General features: G+C 37.5%; 1 long non-coding RNA gene across 1 annotated transcript; it reads left to right on the top strand.

The window, feature by feature from the left end:
- LOC109851525 lies at window positions 2,732–3,177 on the top strand. Its single transcript, XR_002249872.1, has 3 exons — window positions 2,732–2,868; window positions 2,968–3,040; window positions 3,107–3,177. It is a non-coding gene; the product is annotated as an uncharacterized LOC109851525 (long non-coding RNA).

Below are 18,739 nucleotides of genomic sequence, written 5' to 3'. Positions count from 1 at the left end.
GTATGCTTGGAGGGGGATGTGGCACATCACACATCACTACCAAGCATAACTTTTTGTACTTGCACTACCACATAATTGATCTATTGCAGTGGTTAAGGCGCAACGGTTTCAACTGTTGCGTTAGATATCTATCGTAACGGTTTGCAGTGCCTAATACAACATTTAATGAAAAACGTTGCCATAGGCCAAATAATTGTTCCTGGGCTTAATAATTGTTCGTGGGTTTGAGAGTTAAGTTTGTAAAGCCCATGGTCTGACCGCTTAAACGAAATCTCTCTCTCTCTCTCTCAAATGAAATCCCTAAAATCGTTGCCAAAATTTTTCGCTCCCTAAAATCGTTGTGGCCAAGATCATCCGGTTTTTGAGCTTTCTAGGGTTTACTCTTTCATTGTCAATCTCTTCGCCGTCTGATTTCGTCGTCGAGCTCGTAGCTAATCTCGTCGTCGAGCTGCTGGTCTCGTCTCCGATCTCAACTCCGATTTCGTCGTCGAGCTCGAAGCTAATCCGTCTCCAATCTTGTTCGTGTCTTCTTCTTCATTGGTCTCATCGCTATCACTCTCCTTTGGACTCTCAGGTACTCAATTCCTTTCATTTCCGATTTCTACAGTTTCTTCCCCTTTCTATTTTTAGAAATCTCTTCTTCACTTCTTAGGTGTTGTGGATAATCTTGATTGCTACATTAATCGATCTGTAGCTCTAGGTCGATCCCTGAGGTTAGATTCCTCAACATATAATCTTGATTGCTACATTAATCGATCTGTAGCTCTAGGTCGATCCCTGAGGTTAGATTCCTCAACATGAAATCTATTTCAAGATTTATTTGTTGTCTCTTGGAAGCATGTTTTATTTTACTTGTTAATTTGTGATTGTGAACTCACTGATGTCTTGATGTGTGAAAATCAGAAATAATGTGTGAAACTAGTTATCTCCATTGATGATTTTTTTGGTGTGAATGAATGCGTTTATTTTTCTTTCACTGGTTTCAAGCTGATATATTGGGTTTAATGCTACTAGAATTTGGATGTAATTTAAAGTGGAGAAGTGCCAGATAAATTTTTTTGTGGCGAGCATCTCTGTTGTCAGTCATGTAAATTTAACCACTGAATATTTTGCATATATACACTCACAGAAATTTGTTGTCAGTCATGTAAATTTGTAGTGGAGGAAAATTAGCTGACAAGGAATCGAGGAAGAATTCGATTTGACAGGTAAGTGAAACCAGAATTCTCGTTATCATATTCATGGGCATGAGAATAAAAATAAATGATGCACACAGGCAAGGAACTGACCTATGCATAAACTAATGTTTTGAAGAAACAATTTAGGATTTATCTGAAATTTTATGCAATTGTTTTGTTGCTATGTTTTAGATTCATAAATCTGTGGTTTCTATTAGGCTGGGATTGAAATCAACCTGAGTTAATTTGAGCTTGAAGTTGACTTATTTTATATTAAGCTTAGGATGAGCTGTTTGTTTGTTTGATTTTCTTTAATATTAGATGTTCAGTTTTTGTAATAATTATTGCTTATAAATTAAAGAATGTTATTGATTCACACAAATATTATAAGCTTATACACATGATGTCTTAGGTACTCAGTGACATCAATCTCAATTTTGTGTAGGGTTTCTAAGCTAGTGGAGAACATGGTTTCTGACTTGGGCAATGGAGATTATCCTAGTTTGACTGAGAATTGCTTGTTTACCTGTTAATCAATCCTTTTCTAGTTAAAATTCGAGATTAGTGACTTGTAGCACTTGACAAATAGTGATATTAGCACTTTTCATAATGCATGAAGAGAAGTCTAGGTATCTTCTTACTCAATATAAGATGTAGGACTGATTCAAGCTGGAAAATTTTTATCAACATGAGGTTCAAGCTTTAGCTAGATTATTAAGTGACATGCCAAATGACATATGAACTGAACATTGAACGAACTATTTAAGATAGCTTGTTCCTTAACGCGTGTTGTCACCATCAGGTGAGAGAGTGCTCATCCTGTCACTGATATCTTACTAAAGGTTTTCTAAACCCAAATTTTGTTGAGAGATTTATATATAAAATAAGAGGGCTCAATCAATTGTTATTAAGGCTTGACTGAGACACCTTGAACTCTCAAAGATTTACCGAGCTATTAAACCTCAGGTTGTGTCCTTTCTCTTCCATTCGTCCTTTTATCATTTTCCTTGAAAATATAGATATTTCCAGTCTTTCACTTCATTGCCTTTTAGTTCTTTGACTTTACATTGTTGCAGAAAAGCAATAAGTTTCTCGCTCATTACCTTTTCTTTCTTCCACTCTCTGGAACAAGACAGAGAGGGAGAGGAATTTAGACAGCTTCTCATACTAAATATTCTAGCCACTAATAGTGGTAGATTCTTAATTAGTTCTCAAACACTTGAATTATTTAACTTTTTGGCGAGTAAGCTTGCTGGAAAAGTTGGAAGTCATTGTGCTAGTTCTTTGTCCTATTGTATGCATTTGTAATATTTAAACCAATATCGTTTTGTTGTTGCTTCTTCCAATTTATGTTTATCCTTAGGTTTGCTCAAATATATGCATGACATCATCCGATAATCTGTATTGGTCACTTCTCTCCCTCTCTCCCTCTCTTCTCCCTCGTTCTCAACTTCTATAACATGTTTATTGTGAAGATTTTAACTTCTGATTCCTATATTGTTCTCTTTGGATGGACTTAAGAAATATTCAAGGTGTTAATTTGGGTGATTACTAGGATTTATCTGGCACCCAACTTTCCGTTCAAAAGGTTCAAATATCTCATGATCATGGGCATAGGGGGCTTAGTGACAGTGAAAGAACTCTGAAAACGGTATCATCAGGAGTAGGATATCAAAATGGTTTTGTTGAGGTAAGTCATGTTTGATGTAGTTGTCGTGATCTTCTTTTTTTTTGTTTGTAGCTCCAGAGACCTATATATTAATTTACTAACATTGTTTTCAACTTTTAGCTTAAAGGTATATGGGCCAAGCCAAACAGTGAAAATTTCACGCAGTGCATTGGCCATGTGGATCACCAAAAAAGTAAGCTTTCTAGATTGTCGGATTCTTCTTTTTTCCCATGAAATTCAAGGTTTGGATTTTTTGCAGAGCTGGATGCTAAGACCAATCGTTACCTACTGATAAATGCGAATGAGGGCTTAAATCAGATGAGATTTGGGGTGTGACTTGTATCTTTAGATTTATATAATCTGCAAGTAAAATGCTATAACACAGTAGCTGATAAATCATATTTCTGAATACAGATTTGTGATATGGTTGTCGTTGCTGTAGGCTGTCTAAAAATCACAATGGATAGCTAATCCCTATCAAGCCCTGATAATGGAAGTTACAATTTCATTAAGACCTTAAAGGATGAGGTTCACATAGTTGAAAAACTGCCAGTTTCACACGAGAAAATTGAACATTTTACAAAGGCCCCTGTATCCTGGTCTAAGGTAAAAACCAATACTGATCACTGAAAGATGTATTCTGTTTTTACTTGATATTTTATATCCTGGTCTAAGGTAAAAACCAATACTGATCACTGAAAGATGTATTCTGTTTTTACTTGATATTTTATGTATTCATGATACTTTAAATCTCTATCTTCAGGTCTATTACTATAAATCAGATGTTCTCCCACTTTTGAAACAGCACAAGGTTACGTACTTCACCCATACAGACTCCCGACTGGCGAACAATGGACTTCCAACATCTGTTCAGAAGCTGAGATGTCATGTAAACTACAGAGCATTGAAATATTCAGCCTCAATTCAAGAGCTGGGTGCCACCTTAATCTCAAGGATGCGCCAAGGTGGAAGCCCTTATATTGCTCTTCATTTACGGTAAGGTCTTCTTTCATATAAATGCAGTTTTCCAGTTCTCTTTAAACATGATTATATCTTCTAATTACCTGTGCATCATCTTTCAATTGTCTTCTTTCTGATTTTTCATGCTGTATCTTTCTTCTTTTCTCTTTCTTTCGTGTTTGATAGCATTTGGTGTGGGCATTGGGAGAGGGGAAGGCAATTATTATTCTATACTCAATGCTGAGACTTAGACGCAGACCCATTAGGACTTCTTGTTTCTGTTCTTCTTGTGATCCTTTCTAGATATTACTTTTAATCCGTTTCCTTTTTTAGTACCATGATACCTTGTATCCCTTTGTTCAAACAGACATATATTTGCTCTAGTAACGGCCTTTGTGATATAGAGCATTGATTTCCTGGGTATCTTGGCAAGTAAAGTCTTCGAGTTAATTGTAGTCTAGTTGCGATACCACCATGCTTCCAACTAAATAGATTAATTAAATGAAAGATGAGAACTGTGAATAAAATAGGACGATTAAGATGGTAAAAAAAAAGAAAACTTTGCAGAAGTATCTGTTGATTCAAGCAGTCATGAAAGGTGATAGATTTACTTCTGTAATGTTCCACCATTTTGTTTGTAAAGTTGTTTACGCAAGGCTAGTTGAAATGCTACAGATATGTGCAAGTTAACCCTCTTACCAGGCTATGATTTCCGTACTTATACACAACGTATTAAGTTCATCGTGAGTAGTATATAGGTGAGTGTTTTGATTCCAAATAGCAGACTCAAAGTGGCACTCAAGCAGAGTGCCTCCCCATTTCCCTCTCCATTTTTGGCCTTAAGGTCGCCAGTTTCCGGGAACGCAGGCTGAATGCAAATAGGGAGGGATGTATGTGTATACTGGTCTGCCAAACCCATCGTATGGTATTTCTTTAGTTCAAAGGAACCTTTTTGAAAGCTCTTGACTCTTTCATCGATGTGGTTTCGATGTTTCAATCCAGCAACCGAACCACTCTCCAAGAACAAAACCATCTGGGTCTTGGGGTCTACGCATGGTTCTCAAAATGGTTTATCATTTAAGCCCTGTTTTGATATGAGCTTCATGATCTTAATGAGGCTAGTTGTTACTCCAGAAACGTAACTAGAAATTCAACTAATGAAAACACGAGAAAAGGGAGAAACACATGTTTTTCCTGCCCTCCTGCTTGGCTTTTCTATTTTTTTCTTTTTGTATGGAGCAAAATTGTAGGTTTTGGACAAGGTCAAATAAAAACATTAATTTGAGAACTGGGAAGTAGGCATTAGTTCCCAAGAGAAGCCCAAGAGCTTGTGGGAGGAGCTGGCAGTAAGTTATTAGTATATATAGACATTTCAGTAGGTCTGATATTGCTTTTTTTTCCTAGTAATGGTTAGTTTAAAAAAATTACCTTTTCAGTTTGTTGCTAACATGATATTTGATACGTTTCTTTATTTTTTGCAGGGGATATAAAGACTTAAATAGGAGAATGCTGTCAAAATAGCTTTGATATATGAATCTTTTGGAACAGACTTGTACATGTGAATTGATCATATTTTGATGGGTTGAAGTTGTCTTGTAACTACTTATTTTTGAATGATGGGCTTAAAACATATGAATGCTTCATTATTTTTCATTTTGATGATATCTTAATGTAGTGTGTTCTTATTCCATTTTTATTTTGGTTTACGTAATTGTGTTTGCTTATTGGTCAAATTTCTTGAAAAGTGCTGCTATAGCCCTATAAAACTGTTGCTGTAGTCTTATAAAACTGTTGCCATAGCAAAGCAAAACATCACATTAGCTACAAAACAACCGTTGCCTTTGGTCTCTGATTTTGGAAAAACCGCTGCCCTTGTGTACGAAACCGCGACATTAGGTATTTGCAATAACTGTTGCCTTTGTGTATGGAACCGCTACATTAGGCATCAGTAAACCGCTACAAAAAACGTTGCATTTTGTGAAAAACGTTGCGTTAGCCTTGTTTTAGAAACCGTTGTGTTAGGTTTTGCAACCGCTGCCTTATGTCTAGGGCAACGGCAGCAATGAAGACAGTTTGATAACCGCTGCGCTTGAGCAATTGCAACGGTTTAGGATGTCGATTTACAAAACATTATAGTTTGGTATTTGCCTATTGACAAAAACTTTAAACCCGTATAATTGTGATTAGTCGATCGATTAACAAAATCTGTAGTTGTGATTTGCCAAATTAATTAAACTCAAACTTGGCTAGCTAGTAGGCAAAAGTGTACTGTGGACATTTACAGTTGTATCCAAATCTTATACCCCTCTGTAATAACAAGTTTCCAAACGCATCATTGGCATTAGAGGTATTAATAACAAGTTAAACCAAACAATTATGAAAAAAATTAACTCATTATAATCTCTTGGATTATTATGCCCAGGATTATTAGTCCTGGGATAAAACATGCCCTAATCCAAGCATGACTATTATATATTCTTTCTCCAAATAAGCCATATGAATATGTGTTATGGAATTTTCAGTCGTCAAAGTACGGCCCTTTGCTAGCAACGGACAAGTGTCCCCCTGCATGCCCCAATCAAATTGGCGGCCAAGACCAGCAAGATCCCGACTTAGCCAACCAGTCGAGTCAATATCTCCTTATGTCAATTCGAAGGGCGATATCAGCCCTCTTCTCAAAGACGACTCGCTACGATCCCACTTGACTAGCTATTCGATTCTCTGCGAGGTCGACTCGAGAGGTGTTACTTCTCGGCCAAACCAAATGACGACTTCAACCTCGATCCTCTCCCACAAACAATGTGTCAATATCGTATTTAATGCTTGTTAGGCGCCATCATGCCTCTAGCCCTGATAGTCTTCATGACTCATCGGGCCACGTCGGCACCGTCATAGCTCAGATCATTTCACATTTAATGCAAGGGTGACCTCTCCTCCACTCGTCGGCCGATACTCGTAAAGTAAACGTCGAGGCAGCAGCCACACCATGCTAGTTTGCCGCCATTCTGTGCTCGGTAGAAATGATGGTTCTACTCCTTATACCACCACTATAAATAGATATACTATTCTCAACAAGAGATCTTCTTCTTCTTCAGAGAGGATTCTTTTTTAAGCAATTATACTGCACTATACTAAAGAACTCAAGCAGTTCTTCATTTTCCCACTCAAGTTTATTAACTAAATTGATCGTCAGAGGAACCATGGGGGAACCAGTCCCCGTCCTCTCACGAACTATTATTTGTGCAACTTTCAGCCACTTAATTTAGAACCGGATATTTGGGGAAGGAAGCGGCCCCTCATCAACCTCCATATCACATATATTGACTGTTTGAACATTAACATTAACATTAGGCGCCCACCGTGGGGGGCCTTCTTCTTTTTTGAGAAAACATGTCTGATTTTGAAGATAGGGCTGATCAGTCTCACCCTAGAGAGCCGAACCAGAGTTATGTTACTCAAGCTCAGCTTGAAGAAACAGCTCACAAGATTTCTCAATCTCTTCAGCAGCAACTCGCTACTTTCACCAGTGAGCTATTAGTATTATCTTATATTCATAAGGAAAGTGCCAGAATATTATTTGGCACATTGATATAAGGATAACTATGCTTAAGCTTATGCAAGAATGTTGTGCGCAATACAAGGAAGTAAATTTTAGGACCAAAAGAAGAGATGACAAATATTCCTCCAAATATAGCAAAGAGAAAGCATGAGGGACCAAAAAAATGCTTGGAAGGAAGAGGTTTTGAGGTTTTCTTTTTTTTTTTTCTCCATTTGCAAAGTTTTGGATGTAATTGTATATTTGACTCAGAAAAAAAAAACCTAAATATCATCGAATCTAGAAAATAAAAAAAATACAAAACTGGTAAAATGGTTGTGTAAAAAACCAATCTGCCAATTTAGCCTACTTTTATAGGTTGAGGGTCATAATTTTTCTTGGAAACCACCTTGAAAATAGAGTCATCTTACAAAACCATCTTTTATTTTCAATTTATACGTAAATAACTTTTAAAGTGGATTTTTGGTTCATTCAACCACCCCCTAGCCAAATCTTTACAAAAATAAAAAAATAACCTTAAAATGCACGTTTAAGGTACGTGCTTGCATCCTAACCAGATCTAAACAATAACAAAGTGAGTCGCGCATCTTGAATGTATTTTTTAAAAATATTTTTGGATATTCAGTAAAATTTTTGACTAAGAGGTGATTCGTTAGAACAAAACCTCAATTTAAAAAATAATTTACCTACAAATTAAAAATAAAAATGATTTCTAGAAAAACAAACCCTCATAATTTTCTACTTTAAAATCTCTCAATAAAAAGTCTCTTTGGAGACCGAGATTTAGCCTTACAAATCTGTAACTTTTTCCTAAAATTGTATTAGAAATTTGTGATAAGATGAATGCTTACGTCGGAGACCTATAACAGATTAATGCCGATGTTGAGATGTTGAGACGTCAAGATGGATTGAAACGGCGATGCTGTTACTGACTGTGAAACGGCAATGTTGTTTGTTTGAGGCTGAGAGACGGCTTGAAACGACGATGCCGTTAATGTGACGCCCCTGGGTTCACACAAGGCTGCAGTCCAAGGTGAAACCAAGAATGTCAAACCTGCCTTGCACCTCACCGTGCAATAACATGTTTCACCATCACAATTAACATCTATCTAGCAGAGTCAACAATAGGTGTATGTACAAAAGCAAGTAAAAGATAGTGCAAGAAATAACTGATGAAGTGATAGTGATCACATAAATATCTCATCATCCAACATACAGAAATACATAGCCAATGTCTGAATGGATAACTGGAATACTCAACAAGTCTCAAGTACAAATATCTGAGTAAAGGAAATAAGGCATACAGCCTTTACAACATCTAGAGAATAGTCCTCGAATGTCAAACAAATCTACAGTGGAGCTCCAAAATAAAACATAGCTAAAATAGACAGCTGAACACTAAAGTGTGTCGCCATCAACCTGCGACTCTCCGGGCTCCTGGCTCGTAACCTGAAAGGGGGAGGGACAACGAGCGTCAAAGCTCTAGCGAGCAACATCACAACCAACCCCAAGGGAACATGGCTCGTTGTATAAGAAAATATAGATAATACATAATAGATCTAAAATCATTGATTTTACTAAAGAGGATTTTTTGTATTTAGAAATTTACAACACGAGCATAGGTACGTCGAGCGAAATAATCCAAATAAGGAAACTCTCATGTATATACCTTGTATCTCAAATTGTAAATTCCTAAACACCAAACCCGAAGTTCAAGTACAGGAACAATAATAAAAGAAATACAACTAATCTCAGAGCATAAGTACAGTGCCATGTCATAGCTTACATGAGCAAAGTCATATACAGGGTTAAGAAATATGTCCGATACAGGAACCAGATACTGTGGTTTTCCAAACACATGGAATAAGTGGCAAGTGTCCAACACGAGGACAAAAATGGATTATAGTCCAACACGAGGACTTTTATGGATTATAGTCCAATACGAGGACTGTGTAACTGTGAAAAGTATATGCGGACTGATATACATATTCTATACTCACACGCGTCTCGGTGTACATGTCTAAACTTGTGCCAAAAGTCAACCCACATGTACAGATAAATCATTAACATGGTAAACTAGGGCCAGGTTATCGAGGCGACCCCAAAAAGCAACTCAAACAGATCAAGAATCTGTAAAACATCTCATCAGTCGACTGATGTGTTTGACGTCAGTCGACTCATAAGTCGACCGATAAGGCTCAGGCAGCACAGCCTCAGCTTACCAGTCGACTGATCAGTCGACTGAGAAGCTGAGAAAACCACAGCCTCAGCTTACCAGTCGACTGATCAGTCGACTGAGAAGCTGAGAAAACAAAATCAGCCCGTCAGCTGACTGATCAGTCGACTGATGACTGAAAATTTGCCCGTCGGTCGACTGACCAGTCGACCGATAGACTGCAGAAACTCTGCACACGTTGTTATTTACACAAAATTCGATCTAAACTCATCCCCATCAATCCCAAGCATGAAAATACTGATATTAACATGTATGAACTAAACTGAAACAGAAATCCCATATGTGGATACATAAACAAAACCCTAAACATGTGTATTTATGTTTTAAAACATTTTTAAAACAAAACTCATGTTAAATCTCATGTTAAAACAAAACTCATGTTAAATCTCTTATAAACACATTTCAGATCTAGATCTCTTTAATACAACATTGTTGGTCCTTTTATAAATTGAGATGCTCAATACCCCACCTCATATACCATAAAGATTCATTCTTTGTACTAAAAATACGTTTTTTGGCTAAATCAAAACTCATTAAACTCAATAAATTCGTGTAAAACAAAAGGGACAGAGTTGGGCGAGATGTTACTCGCCTCTGGGTGATGAACAACTCCTGGATCTGAGAGAGAGTGGATCCCCTTTGCTGCAATGTGAAGATTTCGACGAAAATCCTCCAAGTTCTCCCCCAAATCACCAAGAACAAAATTAGGGTTTGAGATAGAGGAGAGGGGGCTAGGGTTTTCTCAGATCTGAAGATGAGAGGGGTGAATTCGGGTAAAAAAGAATATATATGAACAGCTAAACCCGACCCAAACCCGAACCAAAACAAAACAGAACCGAAACCTGTAAAAACTGGAAATCAGCTTATCAGTCGACTGATGTGTCGACCGATACAGTCAGTCGACTGATGTGTCGATTGATCTGGAAAAATTCAGTTTTTGTGCATGTTTTGCTAATTTGCAAAACCAACGCACAAAACTCTACACCCAAACTCTCATATCATCTCAAATAACTTATTATCATGTATATCAATGACCTCAAGCTATTTATCATAAAAGAATTATTTATTTACTAATAATTCACATATATTCATATAAAAATTACGGGGTTCTACAGTTAATTAAGACCGAGAAACGATCTTGAATACGAGAACTTGAAACCATTAAGAGACCGCAAAGCGACAAGGCCAAAAATCTGGCAGAGGAACGCAAAAAAGCGTTAAACAACTGCAAAGCAGTAAGGCCAAGATTTGACAAAAGAACACAGAAACGTTAAAATTTTTTATTGGAAGGGAAATAATAATAACTCTAGCTCTGATAGTTTTGGGTAAATTTCTCTTGAGTTGAATATTGAGTATACACATATATTTATACAAGTAAAGGAGGGTGAAGTGTGTTCTCACATCCAACATGAGACTAAAACCCACTACAATATACTATTATCAACACCATCTTGAGAGTTATAACTTTTAAATTTAACACAATGCTATAGATAAACTAGAAAATTGGAGGATACCATCAAGATAAGCTAGAAATTTAAAAGGCACGATTAAGCTAAACTAGAAAATTGGAGGACGTGTATCACGTTCTAATACAATATTTTTAAGTGGGCTCTCGATATGATTTCGCTCTCTGAATTATTGACTTGGGTGTGGAGGGAGACAAGATACATGTGTCCACGTATCCAACCCATAATTTGTCCCCTATCATATGTAGGCATACGGTGAAAATTATTGTTGCTTACACATGAATTGTATGTGCCAAGGTGCTATATAATTTAATAGACGACATGGGCAATTGTGATTACTATATTCCTATTAATTGTCTTTATCTTTATTAGGATTGTGTATTTGATTCTTTATAGGACTATATGAGAATTAGATAGAGTTGGAGATCTATCATGATTAGGAGTTTGAGTTTCATCATGATTAGGAGTTTGAATCCTATTCTAATTAGGAAGTTAGATTAGAGATATGGTTTTGGTTTCCCTATATATATTCTTCTATTGTTGGAGAAAAAACTAAGAAGAAGAGAGTAGAGAAAACATGTAGTAGAGAGAGAGCCAATATTCTTGTAATCTAGGGTTAGCAGAGGGCGTAGCCTGATTCAAGAATATTGTGCGAGAAGCTAGGATTTCGTGATCTTTATCTGTGCAAAAGATTACAAGGAGTGGGCTTTGGAGAGAATATGAGAGTTGATTATGTATGTGAGGTTGAGAGATTGAGAGACGAGAGTTGAGTGGTTCCTCTTGTAGTTCTCCCTGATACATAGTGAATTTCTCGTATTATTGCCCCGTGAACGTAGGTCGAAGTTGATCGACCGAACCACGTAAATCCCGCTGTTTTTTTTCTTTTTGATTGTGATCGTTTTATATCTTGTTGATTGTGGGTTGGATTCGGAGTTGCGCATATTGTAGTAGGCAGGGAGATTAAAATTCCCCACTAATCTTCTCACTAATTTTTAGTAATAGAGAAGTGTTAGATCTTATAAAAACTTGATATCTAAACCATAAAGCCATGATTAATTCAAAGAGATTTACAAGAATCAAAAGAAAAGAGCGGAAGCTTATACCTGAATCCATAGATTAAACTTGAGATGGGTTTTGGATCTTCTAACCTTAGGGTTTCTCTAGCCAAATTTCTCTCTAGATGGGGGTGAAGAGAATTAGAGAATGTAACCCTAGATTAGGGACCATAACCCCTTATTTATAGATGTTGTATATTTGTAATTTGGCCCCTCATCAAATCACAATTACAACCTGGTGTCTGCACATATAACCCCATGATTATATTTAAATACCCATTAACCCAAATTGATTGATCACTTTAGTAGGTTATCCTGAAGGATAACATACACACAGATTAATCATATGTGTCCAAAAATAGATTTAATTAGATTTAAATCCAACAATCTCCCACTTGGGCACCATATGATTCCTTAAATTGTGTATAACCTTATGAGCTCAAAAAATTGCTATCACTGAAAAGGTATTTCCGAACAATCTCGTCCATTGACTATATCAATATAGGATCAAAGCGGCCTTCGTCACATTTATCGTGACTCGACCCATCAATGGTCACATATACCAATACAATCAAACGACATAGATCAATCATGGATATGCAGCATGAAAATTACATGCAATGTGATCAATACATGTCTATTTTCAACTGGTCCTACTTTAGTGAGGTCAAAACCAAACATAATGTAACAGAGTGTCTTAACTGAATACTTTATTCTGATCAGACAATATAACCAAACACAGAGCACCACAATTACAAACTCCCACTAAATCATGATATCCTCAAATAACACCACACCCATATGAGCAATGTGCTCATGAAAGACCTTGGGTGTCAATCCCTAAATCATGGAGTTTGTCCCAATGTGCTCTGTGGATATCTGTCCACTCTGTACCCTTTCTTTCACAACCATGAACTTAATGTCAATATGTTTTGACTTAGTTGAGCTCCTGTTGTTATTGGAATACATTACTGCAGATTTATTTTCACAATATAACCTTAGTGGTCTTTCCATATTTTTCAAAATGCGCAGTCTCGTGATAAAGTTTCGCAGCCATATTCTCTGATTGGATGCCTCATAGCAAGCTACAAATTCTGCTGCCATAGTGGAGGAAGCTACAAGTGTTTGTTTGATACTATTCCATGATATAGCTCATCCTGCTAACATATAAATGTAGTCTGATGTAGACTTTCTGCTATCTTGGCATCCAGCAAAATCAGAATCAGAGTACCCAATGACCTCCAACTGTTCTGATTTTCTGTATGTGAGCATATAATCTTTTGTTTTCTAAAGATACCTCATAACCCTTTTGATTGCTATCCAATGATCCATACCAGAGTTGTTTAAGTATCTGCCTAACATCCCAACAATGTACGTAATATCCAGACGCGTACATACCTGAGCATACATTAGATCCCAACAATGTACGTAATATCCAGACGCGTACATACCTGAGCATACATTAGACTTCCTACAGCCGAAGCATAAGGAATCTTCTGCATTTCCTGAATTTCAAGGTTACCTTTAGGGCACTGATTGAGACTAAATTTGTCACCTTTAGCCACAGTGGTGTCTCCTGGTCTGTAGTCTTGCATGCCAAACCTTTTAAGCACCTTATCGATATAGCTCTTTTGTGATAATCTAAGAATACCCCGAGAGCGATCTCGATGTATCTGGATTCCTAATATAAAAGAGGCGTCCCCAAGATCTTTCATCTCAAAATTCTTTGATAGAAATCTCTTGGTTTCGTGCAACATGCCTATATCATTAGTGGCAAGCAAGATGTCATCGACATACAGAACCAGAAAAATATACTTACTCCCACTGAACTTGTGATATACACAGTCATCAACAATGTTCATCTCAAAACCGAACGAGATAACTATTTGTTGAAACTTATGATACCATTGACGAGGAGCTTGCTTGAGTCCATAGATGGATTTCCTTAATTTGCAGACCATATTCTTTGGGTCTCCCGACACAAAGTTTTCTGGTTGCACCATATAGATCATCTCATCAATGTCTCGAGAAATACAGTCTTAACATCCATCTGATGTAACTCAAGATCATAATGAGCAACAAGTGCCATGATTGTTCTGAAAGAGTCTTTCGATGAAACCGGAGAGAAAGTCTCTGTATAATCAATGCCTTCTTTTTGAGTATAGCCTTTAGCCACAAGACGTGCCTTATACCTCTCCACATTACCATTTGCATCCCGATTGGTTTTAAAAATCCATTTACAACCAATTGGTTTTGCACCTTCTGCGATGGGACAAGTTCCCAAACCTTATCGTCTTGCATAGACTTGTACTCTTCATTCATGGCATCAATCCACTGTTGAGAGTTAGAACTTTTCATGGTATGAGAGAAGTTGATTGGATCATCTTCCAACATTCCACTACTTTCCTCATATTCTTGAAGAAATACAATATAATCATCCGAAATAGCATTTCTCCTTTCTCTCGTGGATCTCCTTAATGGCACTGGTTCTTGAGGTTGTTGAGTTTGTTCTTCTGGAACAGGGACTTGTTCAACATTATCATCTTGAGGTTCTGGATTTACTTCTTGAGCAACAACAGGTATAGGAACCTGAATATTGTCAAAAGTAACTGTATGGATTGGATCTGAAGCCAATTCCTCCTCAAAACTAATGTCTCTAACCTTATTTCTCCCCCCAAACTCAACATCCTCAAAGAATGTTGCTGTTCCCGTCTCAAAAATATTCCTTATAGTGGGATCATAAAACTTATAGCCCCTAGAGCGTTCAGAGTACCCAATAAAGTAGCTGCTAACTGTTTTGGAGTCCAATTTCTTTTCATTTGGCCTATAAGGCCTTGCCTCAGCTGAACATCTCCAAATATGTAAATGCTTTAAACTGGGCTTTCGACCAGTCCAAAGCTCATAAGGTGTTTTAGCAACTGTTTTACTTGGTACTCTATTCAGAATGTAAGCTGCTGTCTTTAGTGCTTCTCCTCAGAGAGACTCTGGTAAAGAAGAATGAGAGATCATACTTCTTACCATATCCTTAAGAGTCCTGTTTCGTCTTTCAACTACACCATTCATGCTAGGTGAACCCGTCATGGTGTACTGTGGGACGATACCGTATTCCTCTAGGTATCTAGCAAATGGTCCTGGACGTTATTCACCTGAACCATCATATCTACCATAGTACTCACCACCACGATCAGATCTAACGGTTTTAATTCTTCTGTTGAGTTGATTCTCAACTTCAGCTTTATAGGCTTTGAACATGTCCAGAGACTCAGATTTTTCATGAATAAGATATAGGTGCCCATAACGTGAGTAATCGTCTATGAATGATATAAAATATTGTTGACCATTCCAGGATTCCGTAGGGAATGGCCCACAAATATCCGTATGTATCAATTCTAAGACATCCGAAGATCTGTTGGCACCTAATCTCTTCACTTTGGTCTGTTTTCCCTTGATACATTCAACACATACGTCGAAGTCCGAAAAATCAAGGGAATCCAAAATGCCATCAGACACAAGACGCTCAACTCTACCTTTTGAGATATGACCTAAGCGCTTATGCCATAATGTCGCCGAATTTTCCTTATTTAATTTACGCTTAGTACCACGTGATTCCACATGCAAGGATTCATTATAAGAAGTAATTGTATCAAGCAAATATAGGTTATCATAAGTACTCAAGTAACTGGTTCCCACAACATTTGAATTAAAAGATAAACTAAATTGACTGTTTCCAAATGAACAAGAATAACCTGATTTATCCAATACAGAAATAGAAATTAAATTCCGTTTAAAGGACGGTACTACAAAAGTATCTTTCAAATCCAAATAAGAACCAGTTCCTAACAACAACCTAAAGTGCCCAATTGCTTCCACATCTACCGATTGTCCGTCGCCCACAAAGATGTGTCTTTCAACATCACTTGGCTTTCGGTAGCTCAGGCAACCCTGCATAGAAACACTTATGTGAGCAGTAGCACCAGAGTCTAACCACCAAGTGTTTCTAGGTACTGAAGCTAAATTAACCTCAGAACAGACTAAAGTAAGGAACATACCCTTATTAGCACGCCAGGCGTGATATTTTGTACAATCCTTCTTTACGTGTCCAGGCTTGTTACAGAAGAAACAACTCTGATTATCCTTATGTTGTTTCTTCTGAACTGGACCCTTAGCAGCTTTATTATCATTCTTCCTTTTCTTGCTCTTATCCTTAGAGGCATAGGCCAAATGAGCACTTTCTGTCTTATCTTGCTTCAACCTGTCTTCTTCTTGCACACAGTATGAAATGAGCTCATTTAGAGTCCATTTCTCCTTTTGGCAGTTATAACTGACCTTAAACTGGTTAAACTGTGCAGGAAGAGACAACAAAACCAGATGCACTAATAACTCGTCACAAAGATCGAGTTTAAGTGCCTTAAGCTTTGAAGCCATTTAGAGTCCATTTCTCCTTTTGGTAGTTATAACTGACCTTAAACTGATTGAATTGTGCAGAAAGAGACAACAAAACCAGATGCACCAATAACTCATCACAAAGATCGAGTTTAAATGCCTTAAGCTTTAAAGCAATATGAGATATTTCCATAATGTACTCCCTGATATTTCCTTTGCCCTTATACTTCATTGAAATCAAGCGAGCTAAGAGCGTGCTTGTTTCTACCTTATCGTTTTTCGCAAAACGCTTCTCAATTTCGGCAAGGAAATCTTTAGCCTTAGTAATCCCTTCGGATTCTATGCCCCTGAAGGCTTCCGGAACGCCGCGCTTAATGATCATAAGACTCATGCGATTTGAACGCTCCCACTTCTCATGCTCCTTCTTTGCATCAGGAGTGCTATCCGCATTGAGAGGTTGGGGTTGTTCAGTTCTTAATGCATAGTCAAGATCCATGCAGCCAAGAACAATTAATATGTTCTCTTTCCAAACCTTGAAGTTTGTCCCATTTAGCATGGGAATTGAGTTGATGTTAGCAGAAATTGTTGCAGCAGATGCATTAGCTGAAATAAAACAACAAATGCTCACATCAATAACCATAATCAATAAAATTCAAATAATGACAATCCCCATCCAAGATACCGGCACAACATTAATATCAAGTCTTTGGACAGTAATATTAACTTGTAAGTGATACCTTGTTGCAATGATCAAACATTGACAATAACTCATGTCAAATAATGAAACTATCTTTGGATCGATTCATTATTCACATGTAAACCTTATAATTGTCACACGCTTATCATCGCAGATGTGTATACAGTCTAAATAAATATTAACCTTCCTTTGGGCCGATTAAATATTTAGCATACACACAAACATCTCACATTCCTCATGAACAATCTACACAAGAGAGGTTACTTTGGTAACTTCTTGTTTCAATTAATCAATTGGAGTGAGAGACAACCTTAACACCTTTGTGTCATAATATTTGAATTAAATAATTGATTAAAAACCAAATTAAATTTAAATTAAATTAATTTAAATTTTCATAGCTTAAATAGGGCTCATAACTTAATTGAATAAATTAAGTATACCAAAGTGGACCCATAATTTAATATGAGAAGCCGAGGCTTAACCATAGTGAACACGAAGTTCGCTTGATTTCGAACGCGAGGTTCGTCTGTATTGAGTACGAGACTCACCTAAGCACGAACGCGAGGTTCGTCTGAAAATGAATGTGATGTTCAACTTGAGAACGAACGCGAGGTTCGTTTGAAAAATGAACGCGTGGTTCGACTGAAAATGAACACAAGGTTCAACTTGAGAACGAACGCGAGGTTCGTTTGAAAAAAGAACGTGAGGTTCGACTGAAAACTAACACAGGGTTCAACTTGAGAACGAACGCGAGGTTCGTTTGAAAAATGAACGCGAGGTTCGACTGAAAACGAACGCGAGGTTCGACTTAAATTGAGCCCGAGGCTCACCTGAGAACTGAGCGAGAGGCTCACCTTAGAACTGAGCGCGAGTCTCACCTTAGAACTGAGCGCGAGGCTCTAAGCGCGAGGCTCACCTTAGAACTGAGCGCGATGCTCACCTTAGAACGAACGCGAGGTTCGTTTGATTTGAGCGCGATGCTCACTTGAGAACGAACGCGAAGTTCGGTTAAATTGAGCACGTGGCTCACCTGAGAACGAATGTGAAGTTCGTTTGAAGCTTTCAAGCCTCGCCAAAATCTGAGGTAACCACCTCCTTAATTTTCGCCACGTTTTCACGCACGAACCCTTAGGGTTTCAATCTGAAACCGTCGCCGCCATTGCTCCTGCACCCAAAGGTCGAAACCCTAGGGTTTCCTGACGTCGCCGTCGCCGTCGGAGTCGAGAGCGAGGCCGCCAGCGACGTTGCGCCGACGAGGAGCACGAGACCGATGACCAAAAAACCAAATAGATCCAAAAATTCTCGATTTTATTTCAAAAACAGATCCAGAATAAAAAAAAAATTTCGTGATCCAGATCCAGGAAAAAATCGAAGAAAAATCCAAAAAATTCCAAAACATTACTGTTCATCCAAAAAATAAAAACATAACTGTTCATCCGAACGTTACTGTTCATCCGAGAATAATTCTTAATCAAAACCAGAGATTTTAAGATAAAAAAACCTAATTTTTTAAGAACTTAAACCCCTAAGAATTAATCA

This window comes from Asparagus officinalis, chromosome 8 (assembly GCF_001876935.1).
Source record: "Asparagus officinalis chromosome 8, Aspof.V1, whole genome shotgun sequence".
NCBI lineage: Eukaryota > Viridiplantae > Streptophyta > Magnoliopsida > Asparagales > Asparagaceae > Asparagus > Asparagus officinalis.
Note: the sequence above shows the minus strand (reverse complement) of the source record. Positions and strands in the feature narration are given on the sequence as shown.